Source organism: Lactuca virosa, chromosome 6, assembly GCF_052849685.1.
Source record: "Lactuca virosa cultivar CGN04683 chromosome 6, Lactuca_virosa_CGN04683_v6, whole genome shotgun sequence".
Classification (NCBI taxonomy): Eukaryota; Viridiplantae; Streptophyta; class Magnoliopsida; order Asterales; family Asteraceae; genus Lactuca; species Lactuca virosa.
Window position 1 is genome coordinate 72,443,429 of NC_136431.1, and position 18,150 is coordinate 72,461,578.

Here is an 18,150-nt window from a genome sequence, read left to right on the forward strand (position 1 = left end):
ACCATAGCGAGATCAAAAACTCGCTCGGACAATCAGGGTTTGACCCTCACTTGCAAAATAATGGAGATCGGTAACAGAGTCTGAGGAAAGAAACAACAAAGATCAACACACCTACGGAGGACAAGAACACCATAGGAATGCTCAGAAACCACAAATCTCCACAACTGAATCTAGGATAATCATATCATGAGCATAAAACAGAGGAACCCACTCACTAGACATGCGAGGGGACTGAGCGCCGTGTGCAATCACACTAATAATCAATAAACTAATGCAACCTAGTGAGTTAGAAATTGCACTACTCACACTATGTGTTAGGTTTGTATTGTCTTTCGTGACAACTAGTAACAAATTATTCAAATCACAGAAGTTCAAATCGAGGGTAACCACTACTAATTCGTAAGTCTATTTTGCATAGACCTCTGTTACGAATTGTTTTCAGAACACTATAAAAATCGGAACACGATACGCTTAGAACTAAGATAAACTTAGTTAGATAACTCTCGACTTATAGCCATTACTAAAGACTCATTATCGTCTCATCTTATAAACATGATGGTTGAAAGATGCCTTCTTCGTAGACCTATAGGGTACGATTATACCAACACTAATGCACCGAGTCCTATCAAGACTCCCCAGCTAAGCGTGCTTGGGCGAGAATAGTAGTAGGGTGGAAAAACTTAACACTCGTACAAAACCTACTTCTACCCACTACCATAACTCCATCCCGGGAATGTTTAGCAGAAACATTGAGAATGATACAGCAAAGTGCGAAATTTATATATGTGTATATAAATTGTAAGAATATAACTAGAAATGATCATCATTACTCATGAAATCGTTTCTCACCATGCAACAGAATTATGTCTTCACAAGAAGGTAACCAGCCAACTAGCAAGGCACCAATTCTGCAGATAGACTCTACTACTTTTCAAGCCCCAGGTCACAGCAGCCGTGACAGCCGTGATGGCGCAACTCAATGCTAACAACGCCGGCGGAAGCGGAAGCGGTGCCGACAATACTAATCGAAGTAACAAACAAGGACCCCAGCGGGTGTCTACCGATGAAGACACCTCAAACCACAAACCTAAGAGCAAGAAATGGAGATTTTGGAACAAAAAGGAGCGCAAACTATCTCAGAAACTAGCTAAAAGTCAACAGCCTATGGCCGCCTCTGCAACTACAACGGCAGTCACGACACCTGCCTCGACATCCGCCACGACATCTGTCGCTCCAGTCCGTACCAGTCGATATGCTGGAACCCTCCCGCAATGTAATAAGTGTAACCTCCATCATACAGGAGCGTGTCGAAAGATGCATTGCAAGAACTGCCACAGGAAAGGACACACTACCCGTTTCTATAGGACACCGGCCCGACACATCACCTCGTACGCCAATGCCAGTGTGAGCCCAGTATGCCACCTATGCGGTGAAACGGGACACTTCAAGAGGGACTGCCCAACCGAGAGGAATGACGGAGGGGCAGGAGGAGTGTGAAAACGGAACCAGTAAAAGCAGTGAGGGACCTTACTAAGACTTTTGGAAGTGTTTCAAAAACAAGAATATTTAAGTACCGTATGTTGTATTGTGTGTGGTATGTTTGCTAAGATTACCGTCTTTCAAAAAAAAATAGTTAAAATACTCTCTCGTTCAATCAAATCACAAAACTTATATATGAACTGAGGATCCTTACATGTGAGCTGTGATGACTTAGTGTATACATCAGGGTTACTTATAATTAAGATATTACAGGGTTAGAGTGAGTGATTCAGCCTTAATTCCTATTCCTTGTCTAGTTGTGGATTTAGGTCAGAGTCACTCAGTCGATGATTTTATTAGTCTTAATTACACATGACTGGTATACACCAAGCGATCATAGAGGGACCTGATAGGGATCATAATATGAAGTATCATCACTAACTATCGGAACACCCTTACTGCTAGTACTAGCTTGTTGCGGTACGAATCATTTGCAGTAATAATAACACCGACCAAAAACAAAACGCACTAACGAGAAACACAGGATGCACTATCTCGCTAACAAATATTTCTTTCGAGTACAACTTAACACATGTTTTACTAAGAAGATCCGATGTCGACATTCGATATGGATTGGTTTGGCCCTCACCTTACCAATTGCATGTGCTATGAAAAGACCCTTCGCCTAACCAACTGAACATCGAAACCCTCGTCTCTCATAACCACAAATCTGACACGGTCCTCCAGATCATCTCTCGTTACGAAACCCCGAAGTACTCAAGGGAGGAGTATTATACCTTCCGAAACCTTTTCGAAGTATTCCCAGCAGACCCTTCGGGAGTATCACTCGTGGAGTAGATAAATTTCAAGCACAGAGGCTTGGGACGAATACAGTTAACCTACCACTACTAAGTGTATACGCAAGGACCTTATATAATTAAGATTCTACGGACATTGGATGTGTTTTCCCGCCCTATTTCCTGGTCCTTGTCTGGTTGTGGACTTGGGCCATAGTCACCCATCCGACTGTCTTACCAATCTTAATTACATATGACCTGTATGCACGAGGTGATGATAGATAGACCAGGAATGAGTCCTACCATGAACTCCGGAACAAAGCTACCCATGACTTCGAGTGGACGTTCTACTATTCGAATGAATCTAGCCAAGTAAACTGAACTCATACACTCCCTACCCAACTAAACAGCAGACGCAATGGTGAAGACCCGCTGGAGCGACAAGCGGAGACCAAGATTCACTTAAGGAGAGAAGCAAGAAACCACGTTTCAAAAGCTAACACAGACCCTGTGTAGAGCTCCGATTTTATCCCTACCAGGAGGAACCGAAGACTTTGTAGCCTACATCAACGCATCAAACCAGGGCTTAGGATATGTGTTAATGCAACGAGGGAAGGCGATCACCTATGCCTCGGGACAGCTAAAGACGCACGAAGTCAATTACACCACTCACGACCTCGAGCTAGGAGCGGTGGTGTTTTCCCTAATGATCTAGAGACACTATCTCTACGGCACAAAATGCACAATCTTCACCGATCATAAGAGCATTCAGTACATCCTCAACCAAAAGGAACTCAACATGAAGCAAAGACGATGGGTAGAACTACTGAACGATTACGATTGTGAAATCTGTTATGACCCAGACAATACAAACGTAGTAGCAGATGCACTAAGCAGGAAGGAATACTCGAGTCGTCGAGTAGAGTCATTATCAGTGACAACCCATTCACACCTGTTCACACGGATCGGAGAGGCTCAGCTGGGAACATTGAAAACAAAGAATGTCACAGGTGAGGCATTAAGGGGAATGGATAAGAACCTAGAAGTCAAAGACGATGGAGCTCGTTATCTCGTGCACCGAATCTAGACACCAAAGTTCAGTGGGTTCAGAGATGTCGTCATTAACGAAGCGCACAAAACTCGATACTCCATTCATCAAGGTGCAGATAAGATGTATCTGGATCTCAAGAAGCTGGATTGGTGACCGAGTACTATTGAAAGTCTCACCATGGAAGGGAATGATACATTTTGGTAAACGTGGGAAACTAAATCCAAGGTACATCGGGCCATTCGAAATCTTTGCCAGGATTGGCCCAGTGGCGTACAAACTTCGTCTACCACAAGAACTTAATAACGTACATCCTACCTTCCACGTATCAACCTTAAAGAAGTTTCTATCTGACGAAACTCTTGTGATACCACTCGACAAAAATCGAAATCAACAAGAGCCTCCACTCCGTAGAAGAACCGTTTGAAATCATGGATTGAGAGGTTAAAAGAACGAAACAAAGTCGCATTCCTATTGTTAAGGTCCGTTGGAACGCTAAACGAGGACCTGAGTTCACCTGGGAACGCAAAGATCAGATGAAACAAAAATGCCCACATATTTTCCCTAACTCTTGAAGTCCCAGTCGAAACGCTAATTTCGGGACGAAATTCCTTCTAACGGGGGGATGATGTGACAACCGTAATTTTTGGTCAAGCCAAAGTCAAATAAAGTCAACAAGTCAAACCGGTCAACTCAACTTACCCTTGTATATTAGGGTTTACATTATGATTGATATTGTACAACTCACTATCTTAAAACAAAGTATCACTTAGAGGTTTCATGTGTTCAGGAAATATAAGCCCTAATCAGGGTAAGTGGTGTAACGACTCAATAAAACACTATTACATACCCTTAGGGGACGTATAACACTCATAACAAGGCTTATCGAGGTTTACAAACCTTGCATTACGAGGCTAAACACTAACAAAGGTCACAAACAAAGTCTCTCTCAATCTCTCTCGCTATCTCTCTTTCTCCCAAATCTCTCCTAAATCTCTCTCAAAATCTCTTTTAACTTTTTATAATCACTCGGGGCATCCCGACCCTTAACTTAGCCAAAAACCACTCGAAACGGGAAGATTATTTGAAAAACAGCCATATAGGGCCGAAGCCCCTCTTGGAGTCGAACCCTCTTAGAGCCGAACCTGACCTTCGGTCCGAGACCCACCTTCGGTCCTCGGTTCAGACCACCTTCGGTCCAGCCTACTCTCGGTTCCAGCTGACTTCGGTTCGGTTCAAGCCATTTCGGACCAAAGCTACTTTCGGCTCTATCCGAGAACCTTCGTTTCTCAACCTCATGGACCGAGACCTTCGCTTCTGACCATCGGAACTTCGCAGCTTCGCCGCTTAGTCCCGGTTTTCGACCACTTTCGCTTTTTAAGCTCGTTTTTGATGATTTTGACGGGGGATTTTCACCCAAACTCATATTTTAACATATTAGACCCCATAAATTCATATTTTAATCATATTTTGGGGAAATCTTTACTATAGATAATATCTTTTGTATAAGATATTATCTAAGAGTGGTTGACTTTTCCAAGAAGCTATGACACCATACCCACTTTATGTCACTATTCACACTTTACCTAGTCAAATCATTGTCCTTCCTACACTTTCCCAACACTCCATCAGATTTCTTACACCAAATCTATACAAAATCTATATTTCACAATTTCCAATAGATTCATTCACCACACTCTTAAATCAAATATTCTCTCTCACTTTTTTTCTTCACGTTTTCTCTCTGGAAACAAGAACTCCAGGAAAGTCACGAATTCTTCCCTCATTGTTGGTAAGTTCTTCATTTCCACTCTTGAATATTCTACACTGTTTCACTCAAATCATGGATTCCTTATACAAATATCTTCATATTTGTTCTTAGGATCTTCAAATCCTCAAGCTTTCTCCAAGTGTTCTTGACTTGGAAACCTCTTTTCTCCAACATCCACCTCAGGGAATCACTCAAGGTGAGTTTATACCCCTCTATTTTCATGTTTTCTTCAAGTTTTAGGGGGGGGGGGGGGGGAATACAAGTTATAACACCAAAAACTTAACTAAACTCAAACATCAGTTTTCAACAGGAAAGTTTAGTTCCATTCACGGACTGTTCTGAACATCTTAAACGTTTTAGTTTTCAAAACTGTACCAGTTTCAAATAGCTCAGGATTATACCTTTCTAATGACTACTTGCACAAGTTCATACGATTTTTCTACAATTTATGGCGAATTTTACAAAACTGACTATCATTTCAGCAACAATTTCGGACCAGTCTGTGAAGTTGAACATTTTCACACAAGTTAAATTTCACTAAAAATCATAATAAAAATTATGAACAGACTAGACACATTTTCGAAACTCTCAGAGTTTACGGATTCTGATTTCGACCTTCAATAAATTTTCTATAATTTTATAAGAACAGGAACGGAAAAGTTAAAAACTAGAAACTAGTTAACAATTCCATTTACACCTTGTAACTTGCTGAGCAAGGTGTGTACTATTATATAAATACATGTTGTTTATATTTCATATCATTTACCTTAGTAAAAAGTATAAATCATATACAAAGGATTACTACGACTACAAGCATTTGATAAGCTATAATAGGTATAATTTACGTTTCATATACACTACGAACATTTTGATAAACTATAATAGGTATAGTTTATGTTTCATATACACTACGAACATTTTGATAAACTATAATAGGTATAGCTATGTTTCATATACACTACAAACAATTATGATAAACTATAATAGGTATAGTTTATGTTTCATTTACACTTCGAACTCACTACGAAAGGTTTCATTTCCACTAAAACGGGGTACAACTACAAAGTACCGGGTTTACACTAAAGGGGTACAACTACAAAGTATCGGGTTTTACTAAACGGGGTACAACTACAAAGTACCGGGTTTTACTAAATGGGGTAAAAATGCAAAGTACCGAGTTTACATAAAAGGGGTACAACTACAAAGTACCGGGTTTACACTAAAGGGGTACAACTACAAAGTATCGGGTTATACTAAAAGTTTTATTATAAACTAAAACTATATTACATTATTATTTAGTAGAATAGTAATTACACAGAACGGTTTTATGGTATTTAAAACTACTTTTCAGTTATATTAGAAATATTGGATTTTCTGGAACAATAAACATGATTATTATTTCAAGAAAATAAACATGATTATTATTTCAAGAAAATAAACAACAAGCTTCTAAACATAAATACTTATGAACTCACCAACTTAATTGTTGACACTATTTCAAAACTACTTGTATTCTCAGGAAACCATTAGTCAGATACACGCACAGGCCTCGAGAAGACGGAACATAATAACTTCTAGTCTATGTTTTTGCTATTTACCTTTGGGTTCAATTATCTGTAATCCGAATACAATGTAAACGTTATATTATTAATACTATGGTTGTTGTTGCTTTGATTAATATTATTCAATTGTTGTGATACTGAACATGACGTCCTCCGCCCTCGAACGTTTCTGCCATCTCGGTTTGGGGGTGTGACACAGCAGTCCAATCACCAGCTGAAGCCATATCTCCAATCCTTATGATTTCTCTAGATAATTCTTTTGTTGGTGTTCGTACGCGAGGACAAGCTGGTAAGACATTTCCACGGAAATTTACGGATGGTACTGTTCGTTATGACCCCACCAAACGAGCATTTGTAGTTACTATCCCTACTTCTTATCGTATGGCTATGGCAGATCCTGTTTGGTTAACAACTATGAATTCTGAATTTGATGCCTTAAAGAAAAATCAAACTTGGTCCCTTGTTCCCCGACCCAAGAATGTCAATATCGTTGGGTGTAAATGGGTGTTTAAGCTGAAACAAAATCCAGATGCTTCCACTGACAAGTATAAAGCTCGTTTGGTTGCTCGAGGTTTCACACAATAGTATGGCATTGATTACCAGGACACATTTAGTTCAGTTGTCAAGCCCACTACAATACACCTGGTTCTTTCTCTTACTGTGTCACGTGGTTGGCAGCTCAAGCAAATAGATGTCAATAAAGCTTTCCTCCATGGTTTCTTAGATGAGGAGGTATATATGCATCAACCGCCTGGCTTTGAGGATCCCTCCAATCTTCATCATGTTTGTAAGCTTCACGAGGCTCTTTATGGAATTAAGCAATCGCCACGGGCTTGGTTCTCTCGTCCACGGGATAAACTACATCTTCTTGGCTTTCACTCCTCTAAGGTTGACATGTCTCTTTTTATCCTAGTTAATGATGTAGTTTCGATCTATATGCTAGTGTATGTTGACGATATTGTTGTTGTTGGTTCCTCCCGAACCGCAATTGACAAGTTGATTCGTGCCTTGTCTTCTTCTTTTCCTATCAAGGATCTTGGAAGGCTGAATTATTTCTTGGGAATTGAGGTCCTTCACAATTCAGGGGGAATCACTTTACTACAACACAAATATGCTTCTGATTTGCTTCATCGAATTAATATGGAGGATTGTAAAGGTGTCTCAACTCCAATGTTAGTTACTGATAAGCTGGCTAGAGACTCTGGAAAACCTCTCAATGAAGAAGATACTTTTAAATATAGAAGTATGGTTGGTGGCTTACAATATCTTACTCTAACAAGGCCGGATATTTCCTTTCCTGTTAATAAGGTGTGTCAATATCTCTCCAAGCCTACAGATGTTCACTGGGAAGCTGTAAAACGCATCTTGCGATATGTTAAAGACACGATGTCTACAGGGCTTCGCATTCGAAAGTCAAGCTCAACATTGTTGAGTGTTTTTACTGATGCAGATTGGGCCGGTGATTAGATTATAGAAGATCTACTGGAGGCTTTGCAGTTTTTGTAGGTCCTAATCTAATCTTATGGAGCTCACGAAAACAACCTAATGTGTCGCGATCAAGTACTGAAGCGGAATATAAGGCGTTAGCAAATGGAGCTGCTGAAGTAACCTGGTTACAGTTTTTACTTAAAGATTTAGGAGTCACAAAGCCTACAACACGAAGCGGAATATAAGGCGTTAGCAAATGGGGGCTTTAGATGTTCGATTTATATCTTCAAATGATCAACTTGCTGATGGACTCACAAAGCCTACAACACGAAGCATGCTGGAGAAGTTGTGTTACAATCTCAACCTAGTAACGGTCAAGATTGAGGGGGAATTTAAAGATAAGAAACGATAATTAGTTTAGTTCAAATACAAGATAAGTATTGTTGTATTATCATATCCATAGAATTAGGATCTTCAGTTGTAAATACTTATTATATAATGATACCAAACCCTCTAGGTAATTTACGCCAAAATATACACTTTTACTATTTTCCCTGGGTAAATTGGTTATTTTAAGTTTTTGATAATTAAAAAAAAGTAAATAAGGCATTATGGAACCCCATATCAATCAAACATCTTCTTCATGCTTGGGCTTCTCTCTTCTTTTTCAACCTATCTTTCCATCTGTTACACTGCCTCTTGCTTATATTTTCCTCTCTGTGGTTGATCACACTCGAAGCCACACTTATCGATAATAATTAACGGAAATCAGGTAATTGTATTTTCCCATAAACGTATTTACTTATATCGACGTCCAACACATCCGGTTCTCATTTCCATCATCGCTCCAACCGACGACTAGTCTACTCCTCTCCTCATATGGTACCAACCTCCTTATGAAATCTCCCACTTAGTACCCAATTGATCCCGTCTCTGAGAACTTTAAATCAGAAGACCACTTCTGTTCTACAACATCTTCCCTAGGGAATCTATGACGTGTTAAGATGAACCATAAATGTCATATTTTTATTATAATATGTGTCAAATCTAATTCGAGTTACCTGGTTTGTGATCGTCCTTTAAGAGTTCCACCACCTCCGGCTCATGCTCGTAATTATCGCCTACGTCCTCTACCTTATAACAACGATGCATGTTGATCCAGTGGTACGAGTAATCAACCGTGTTCCAAATTTCTTTCAGCCAAAGAAGTAAATGGAATCCAATGTTTTGTTGCAAACCATTTCATTAACCTAAATCCAAATTTTTTTTGTTGACTGTCGAATTCAATTATGGTTGGAATCATGAATTTGATTTTTGTGTGGTTTGGTTTGTGATGGTTATGAATAAATATAACTATAAGTAAAAAAACCACATGGAGGCCATGGTAGTACCACACGAACATATACTACTGACTCAAATAACAAGTGGTGTGCCATGTAAGCATCATAAACGTGTGACTACTTCAAATTAGTCACAATGGCTTAATTGACATCATTTTTGAAAGTTTAATGGTCTCTTCCGTAAACTTTAATAACTAATTTAGGATAAAATACATAGTTTATTATCATACAATGTCATTTTCCATAAAAAAAAAATCATAGTATACATAAAAGTTAGTTCTCTAATTAGAGAATTTTAGTTTGCATAAATAATGATCATAGTTCTAGAAATGGCTTTTTTTTAATAATAATACCAAGCACATGAACACTCCCTTATTTTATAAATTGAATCAAATGGTACAATGGTGTCCTAAAATACATATAGTGAGGATTGAATCAAATGCTACAATGGTGTCCTAAATACGTATAGGGGGTGTAGATAATATCTAGCTTTTCATTAGAATAAATAAAAATATATACGTTTCATGTTCTTATCAAGAACCGTCACTACAAATTCAGGTAAGAGACACTTAAAACCTATAAAGAGAACTAATAAAGCTTCAAATTCAAAATACACTTAAAACCTACAAAGAGATCGAACAAATAAAGCTTGGTCCTCCAAACCTTCTTCATCAACAAATAATGCCTCTTCCCCAAATCTTTGTTCGGCATATCTAAAACCTGTTCTAACGGAAAAAACTTTAAAATCTACAACTGTACAATCACCACCACATTTCCTCCTCAATATTTTTAATTCTTTTTCTGGTGGTTGGGTGTCGCAGCTCGGTTGATGGATAATGATGACACAAAATGGTTGACGTTCACTAGAGATATGTAGAGATAGACGAGGATCGTGTGAAAAAAAAAAGACCGGATAAGAGAGAAAAGGGTGGTAGGAGCGTTGGAGCTTTAGTCTCAAAACAGTTAAAATGTTGTGTGGTGGTTAACGGCGAATATGAATGGCGACAAAAATGGTTGTGTTTGGATGGTTCAACTATAAAAATGAAACGAAAGGGAGTAGGATTGCCTTTGGTATTTTCGAGAGAGAGAGAGAGAGAGAGAGAGAGAGAGAGAGAGAGAGAGAGAGAGAGAGAGAGAGAGAGAGAGAGAGAGAGAGAGAGGACTTTTTTTATTTTTAATCAACTAAAACATTATAATAAATTAATAAAATATAAAAGGTGCATCAGAACAGAAGGTGTGGTCAACCAAAACATTACAATAAATTAATGAAATATAAAAAGTGCATAAGGTTAAATTAGTTATTTCATTAGTTTGGATATAAGCTCAATTAATAGATGGACATGAGGAAATTTCTTGGTACTTTTTTTTGTCAATGGACTAAATCCCAATTTTTGCTAAACTGATGGAACATTTTTTGCACTTTACTAAAAATTGTCACTAAATCAAAACATCGAACAACTATAATATTATCAAACCATTTGATACCTATACTTAATAGAATATGTACGACCTTTAAGATTTAAGAATAATTATAGTGGTTTTCGTTAGAATAAAAAATACACAAATTTATTGACTCTGAATATAGTTTTAAACATGTGGGTATATGTGACTATCTCGATTTTTGAATATAGTAATAAATTATATATATATAAGTATTGTTTACATATTTACTTATAAAATGGGGTTGTTACGGTTCTTAATCTTTTGTGGTTCTCATTTGAACCACTCCATATATATATATATATATATATATATATATATATATATATATATATATATATATATATATATACTAGTAGGGTACCCGCGCGATGCGGCGACGCCAGATAGTTCCTTACGACTCATAGTTCCATACGGTGATTAGTTTCATTTTCATGTCAGATTGTTCGTTTCAGTATTTTGGTGTGTTGTTTCGTGTCAGATAATTATGTTCGGTGAATAGCTTCCAGCTAGGTACATAAATGCGAGGGGGAAACACTTTCCTATCCGGTGACATTTATTGGCTTTGGTTGTTGCTTTCAGCGAGAGATAGTATCTTTGAGCATGTTGTTTGAAGATAAAAATAAAAGTAAGTTCAAAAAACACATAATACATAGATTTATCATAGGTAGTATCGTAGATTATAAATAAAAACAAGAAAGAGAAAGTTAAAATTGGTTCTAAAACAATAAAGTTCATTTAAATACCTGAATATGATTTGTGTGCCTTATCAACGTCACTAAAGAATTGTTATAAAAGTCTAGAACGGTAATGATCTTTGTTTGTTACATCTTAGAATGTATATTTCGGTTTAACTCTTATATTATAAAGAATGTTTATATTATATATTTGAATGGATGGACATAATATTGTATATCATTTTGTTATGATAATTATCTAATTTCATATTTGAGTATTGTAATTCATTTTGTTATATTATATATTTGGATGGACATAATATTGTATATTGGACAATAATATTGTATTACCAAAACATGATTGCATTTTAAAATAAATATATATGTTGCTATTTTAGTATCAATATGAAAATGAGTTGTTATTATAGGTTTAATTAGAAAAAAAAACATTGTTGTTGGAGGTTAAAAAAAATGTATGTCACTGTGTTATCTTAAAAAATTAAGAGTCCATAAAAATAATTCTTTGTTAATATTTCAATTTAGCGACATTATAGTTAACTCGTAATATATATAAATTTATTGTTATATGCATTTTAAAATGAAAATTATATAGTGCTTAAATAGTGTAACTGATTGTTTTAGTTAGGTGTTGAACAAGTTTCTTTTGGTAAATTTTGTTTTCTTTCAATTATTACTTCTATTCCAAAACTTGTCACATTAGGAAAAACAAAAAATGCAGCGACCACTCATGCGAGGGAGGGTGAATAGTTTCTTGTGTCATATAGTTTTGTTTTCAGACGATTTGTTTTCATTAACATGCAAATAACATACTAAAAATACAAATGTTAAATACACACCATATAATTCATGACCTTATGATCAAACAACTTTCGATTTTGAAAATTTCAACCAAATAATTCCACTAAAATGTCAACTAATCTCTAAACCACATAAATTGTTCAAAAGTTACACATCGATCGTGAGTATAACCCGCTATAAAGGCATTTCAATTACCAGACTTCTTCGTACTAAAACATGTCCTTTTCCATATTATCATTTCTTAGTTTTTTATTTCTTTATTGCTTTTCAGATCTAAAATATTACTATTAAATACCTTATTTCTTTTTATCTTATTTCTTCAAATATTAGAAAACAAAGGAATTTATTAATGCTTTAAATAAATTAAAATAATAAAAGCATCGGATCGGACGGTATATATTATATGAAATACAAAAATCAAAAAATTTAAACGATTCTTATATAAATTATAAATTGCTTTATATCTAAAATATTATTCAACATTTGCCAATCTAATTCACCATTGTGTTTACATTGTTCATCTCCAACTTAGTTTATTATTGACTATTATATTCATCTTCTAAATTACGATTTTGCAAGTTTTTTATGGATGTATTAAACAATTTCATAGTCAAATTCATTGTAGTGTATGACCTTTATTGCAAAAATTACAAGTTAAGATAATAGTAAAAATTATTTTTTTGGATTGTCAAAACATGTAACTGAAATAACATAAAAAAATTCAAAACTCTAATCATTATAATATAAACAGAAATAACAAAAAGAAAAAAAAAGTATATTTCATGGTCAAATTCAAAACTCTAAAATCATTATATAAACCAAATCATTTTATAATAAAATCATCTTAAACAAATACTTTCCATATTACAAAGCCTTCTGATTTTTCATAACTTGTCTATCTAATAATAAATAATAAAACAACATAAACAAATTCCACATCCACTAAAACACTCGTTGATAAAGAAATTCATTCTATGATTACTCTTTTCAATTTCACTAAATCCTATTATTCAAATCTTCATCCCCATCATAAATATGTGGAACATGAATTCTACCTTTAAAAGCCCCGACAAACAAAATCCTCCTGCACACAGGAGCTCCTCCCCATACCCAATACTCATTCAACAATCAATACACTTTTCATTTCTGCCCAAATAACCCTTCATACAATACCTGCAACCAAGCAACAAACAAATTGCACCTCTACTAAAACATTCGTTGATTTTCCATAAGTCTACATACCGGTTAAAGCTAAAATCCTCCATGAGATAACTTTTCCCTACAAAAATGATAATATTGAATCAGTAACCATCACATCCTGCAAAACATAATAGAAAAATAAGATTCTACAAAATGCCCAACTTTATTTCCATGGAAAAACAACAAAAAGTATATAAAATCGAGCATTTGAGCCATTGTATCACCTGATTATATTAAAAAACCTACATCACAAAATGATTCCTCCAGTTATACATCCAGTCCATTTGTCTATCTTCATAGTGTGTTTCGTCTTCCTTCCAAATTTCCCTTAAAATCTACCCAAATCCAGTCAAATAACATATGTAGAAAACAATCCTACAAACAAAATGTCAAAATGAGACTCAACTTCATCATAACATTACAAATCAATGGGTTCAAGAGGAAACAAAAAGACTTAAGATGTGTTAAGATATAAAATGATGTCTTTACTTGAAGCCTTTCCTTGATGCAATATCTCTAACAGTTGCAAAATAACAGTTTAACTCATTGTTTAAAACTAAAATGTCGTATACATAAACCAAATTAACTTAAAAATGAGCAAATTAAAGTGTTTTTTACATTATATTACTTGAAAACGCCACCATTTTCTGATTTGTAGACAATATTTAGGAAATGGAAGCTTTAGGTGGAGATTTACCTTCATCTGGTTTGAAAGAGACGGAGAGAAGGAGAAGAGTTGTGATAAACTGAACTCATGGCCTTGCATAAACCATAGTACCCTGTTGCAACTTTCGTCTCCATCTCGTTCTCACATAATGTCGGCGTTGTCTAATGTCCACCTCCAAACACAGTTCTAATGAAGCGGTTAACAACTGTCATTCACTTCATAAAAAAAACTCAAGAACATAAAATTAAGTTAAAAAAAGATTGTTATTATTTTTTTATTTTTGTTAACGTGTAAAGAAGTCGAACAATCGAGCTCAACCAGGTCGATGCATTTTATACCACCCACGCCCCCAAAGGATACCTAATCTCCATCCCTTTAACCAATGAATTTAGATCCAGATCTCCAACTCTGCACTGTTGGCGGTTTTTCACTGTAACACCCCGTTCTAAAAGTATTTATTTATGGATTTCTGAGATCAAGAGTAAGGGCGTTTCGGTCTTTTGTGGGCAATGGGTTTCATTCGAGAAGGTTTCGGACCGGGGTGTGTTGCTAGAAGCGTAGGGCTTCTCGCCACCTTTGTGTGGATATAAAGTTCGTCGGGAACGAATTTAGAATAAAGGAGTTATGACATTTTAAAGAAAGTGACATTTATGGCCCTTAATGGAAAAAGTTGTCGAGGTAGGCCATGCATGCAATTGGGACACGCGTGGGTACGCCCAGCGTAATAGAGTAAATGATCGCGGGTGCAAGGACGTGTACGCCCGACGTACTAGAGGTACGCCCAATGTACGCTCAGAGTCATTAAACCCTAATTTTAGGGCCAGCCACTATATAAAGAACATAAAGGATCAACCCCAACCTCCTTATCTGTTCCCTTATCCTCAGAAAAACCCTAGGTAGCCGTTCCACCTCCATTGTTGGGTGTGTTTGGCTTTGTGGAGCTTAGTTTGGCAAAGGATATGGTAATTGGTTTCATGGTGACGATTTGTTTTCTTTCGGAGAATTTTTTTTCTATGCATAAATCATATGCATAAACACAAAAGAAACTCACAGCAAAAAGCATATGGGACATGGTCAGATGGTCTAGGGTTCTTAACAGTTAAAACACAATTAACAGAATTATAACCTGTTAAAGATCTAAAACACCAAGACACAAAAGCAACGATGGTTCGTTCAAGGTTCTTGGGATGTTATGTTCCAGATTTTCTGAAATGTAAATCAAACGAAGTCATAAAACCAAACCTTTCTCTTGTTTAATCGGTACACTCTTAGAAGACTTCAAGATTGTTTGATCCCTAGTAGATGAAATCGAAAGCCATGCTAAAATCGATGGACACACACGACAATGGGAACTATGATTTAACGATTCGACAAACGGAGTTTGTAGGTGGCTGGCTGTGGTGGCTGTCGTGAGGAAGGGTGAGCGAACGATGGATTCAGTCGATTTCGAGTTCCGATTTCTGTGGGTGATGTGGGTTCAATGCCTTCCGAGAGGAGGAGAAGGAGATTGGGGCTGAATGTGTGTGACGACGGATTGAGAGGTAAATGTAAATTAGGGCAACCGGTTTCATTTTTTCCATTATCTGTGTTTGTTTGAGAGTAAATAGTACACTCTCTATTGTGATTGGTTGAAATCATTTCTCATGGATTACCAAGAACAACATCATAGCCATTCATCTCAGATCCAATGGTCCAATTTTAGCCTCCTTGTTTTTTAAGATAAATGTCTTAAAAGTTGGAGGACCCACAAACATATACTCTTTATAAGATGGTATATATATATATATATATATATATATATATATATATATATATATATATATATATATATATATATATATATAAATGGGGTTCTTACGGTTCTTAATCTTTTGTGGTTCTCATTTGAACCACTCCTTATATATATATATATATATATATATATATATATATATATATATATATATATATATATATATATATATACATATTAGTCATATTTTGAATTTTAAGAGGTACAAGACACAAAGTTTTTTGTACAAATCAATTATGCATAACAATATCATCAATACTTGTCAAAGTTTTGAACACTTAAATTAAGGAATGTTAATAAAAAAAAATTAATTTAGAGGAAATTAACAATTTTAAAATATTAAATCCATGAATATAAGTTAATTTATATTTCTTAAACTAGATACCAATATAATTAATTTATATCAAATGTATAAACATATAATATAAATATAAGTTCTAAACTTAGATATTTTAATTAAAAGCGGTAATTTTTCTTATTACATAATAAGTAATAACAAAATCTAATAATTATTTTCCCGTAAGAAAATTATTCGCCAAAAAAGTTATTTATCGTCGCTGCTTTATGCGGGCACACATCAACTATATATATATATATATATATATATATATATATATATATATATATATATATATATATATATATATATATATTAAAATGTTCAATATAGAACAATTATTAACAAATGAACCATTGAACCAATGCAAATTGTTGAAATTTTAAGCGATCAACGGCAAAAGGAAGGGTTTTAGATTTTAACAATGGAAGCACATGCACCAGATTATAACAAAACTCACTTTCTTTTTTTAGTTTAATTTTTTTTAGGTCATGGTTTTTATCAAAAAAAAAAAAAAAACCCACGAATATACAGTTGTTCGTGATTTTTCGTCCTCTTTCCATAGAGATCCATATTAATATATGAAAAATATAATTTTTTTTTCAAAAAACTCACTTCATTTTCTTTGTTTGTTGAAAAGTAAGTCTATTTTTTTATAGAAAAAAATTAATAAATATATCAAAATTCATACTTTTTCGTACTCTGTAAACATAGATTCATATTGATGTTAAAAAAAATTAATTTAGAGCAAATTAACAATTTTAAAATATTAAATCCATCAATATAAGTTAATTTATATTTCTTAAACTACATACCAATATAATTAATTTATATCAAATGTATAAACATATAATATAAATATAAATTGTAAACATAAATATTTTAAGCGATCAACGACAAAAAGAAGGGTTGTGGACTAAACAATGGACACACATGCACCAGATTATAACAAAACTCACTTCCTTTTTTTAGTTTAATTTTTTTTAGGTCATGGTTTTTATCAAACCCCCCCTGAATATATCATTGTTCGTGATTTTTTGTCATCTTTCGATAGAGATCCATATTAATATATAAAAAAATATTTTTTTTTTCAGAAAACCCACTTTATTTTCTTTGTTTGTTGAAAAGTAAGTCTATTTTTTATAGAAAAAAATTAATAAATATATCAAAACTCATACTTTTTGGTACTCTTTAAACATAGATTCATATTGATATTAAAAAAAATCGATATTTCAGTTTATATTCACATTGTGAACCTGTTCAGATTCACATTGTGAACCTGTTCAGATTCACATTGTGAACATTCTCATATTCACAATGTGCATAATAGTAAGTCAAATTCACAATGTGAATCTGAACTGATCGAACTTTTTCACATTGTAAATATTAAAAATTGAAATATTTACAGTTTAGATTCACAGTGTGAATCTACACTGATCGAGGCTTTTTTTAATCGGTGTTGATGTTTATTAATAGAGTACAAAAAGTTAATATTTTGGTATATTTAATTTTTTTTTATAAAAATAAACTTAAATATTGAAAAAACTAACAAAATGAAGTGGGTTTTTTTCAAAAAAAAAATTTCGTTTTTTATATATCAACATGGACCTCTATGGAAAGAGGACGAAAAATAGAGAACAACGGTATATTCGTTTTTTTTTCGATAAAAAATGTGGCCTAAAAAAAAATTTAAACAAAAAAAAGAAGTGAGTTTTTTGGTAAGGAGGTGAATTTTTAGGTATAATACGGTGTGTGTGCGTCCAATGTACAAGTGTACATCTATTTTCTTGGCC

At 34.6% G+C, this 18,150-nt stretch overlaps 1 long non-coding RNA gene across 1 annotated transcript; it reads right to left on the reverse strand.

The window, feature by feature from the left end:
• Positions 1-13,432: 13,432 nt before the first annotated feature.
• Positions 13,433-14,089, reverse strand: LOC145121228 (uncharacterized). The gene is made up of 4 exons (XR_013714546.1): positions 14,051-14,089; positions 13,786-13,936; positions 13,604-13,640; positions 13,433-13,534 (listed from the first exon to the last, which is right to left on the reverse strand). It is a non-coding gene; the product is annotated as an uncharacterized LOC145121228 (long non-coding RNA).
• Positions 14,090-18,150: the final 4,061 nt, after the last annotated feature.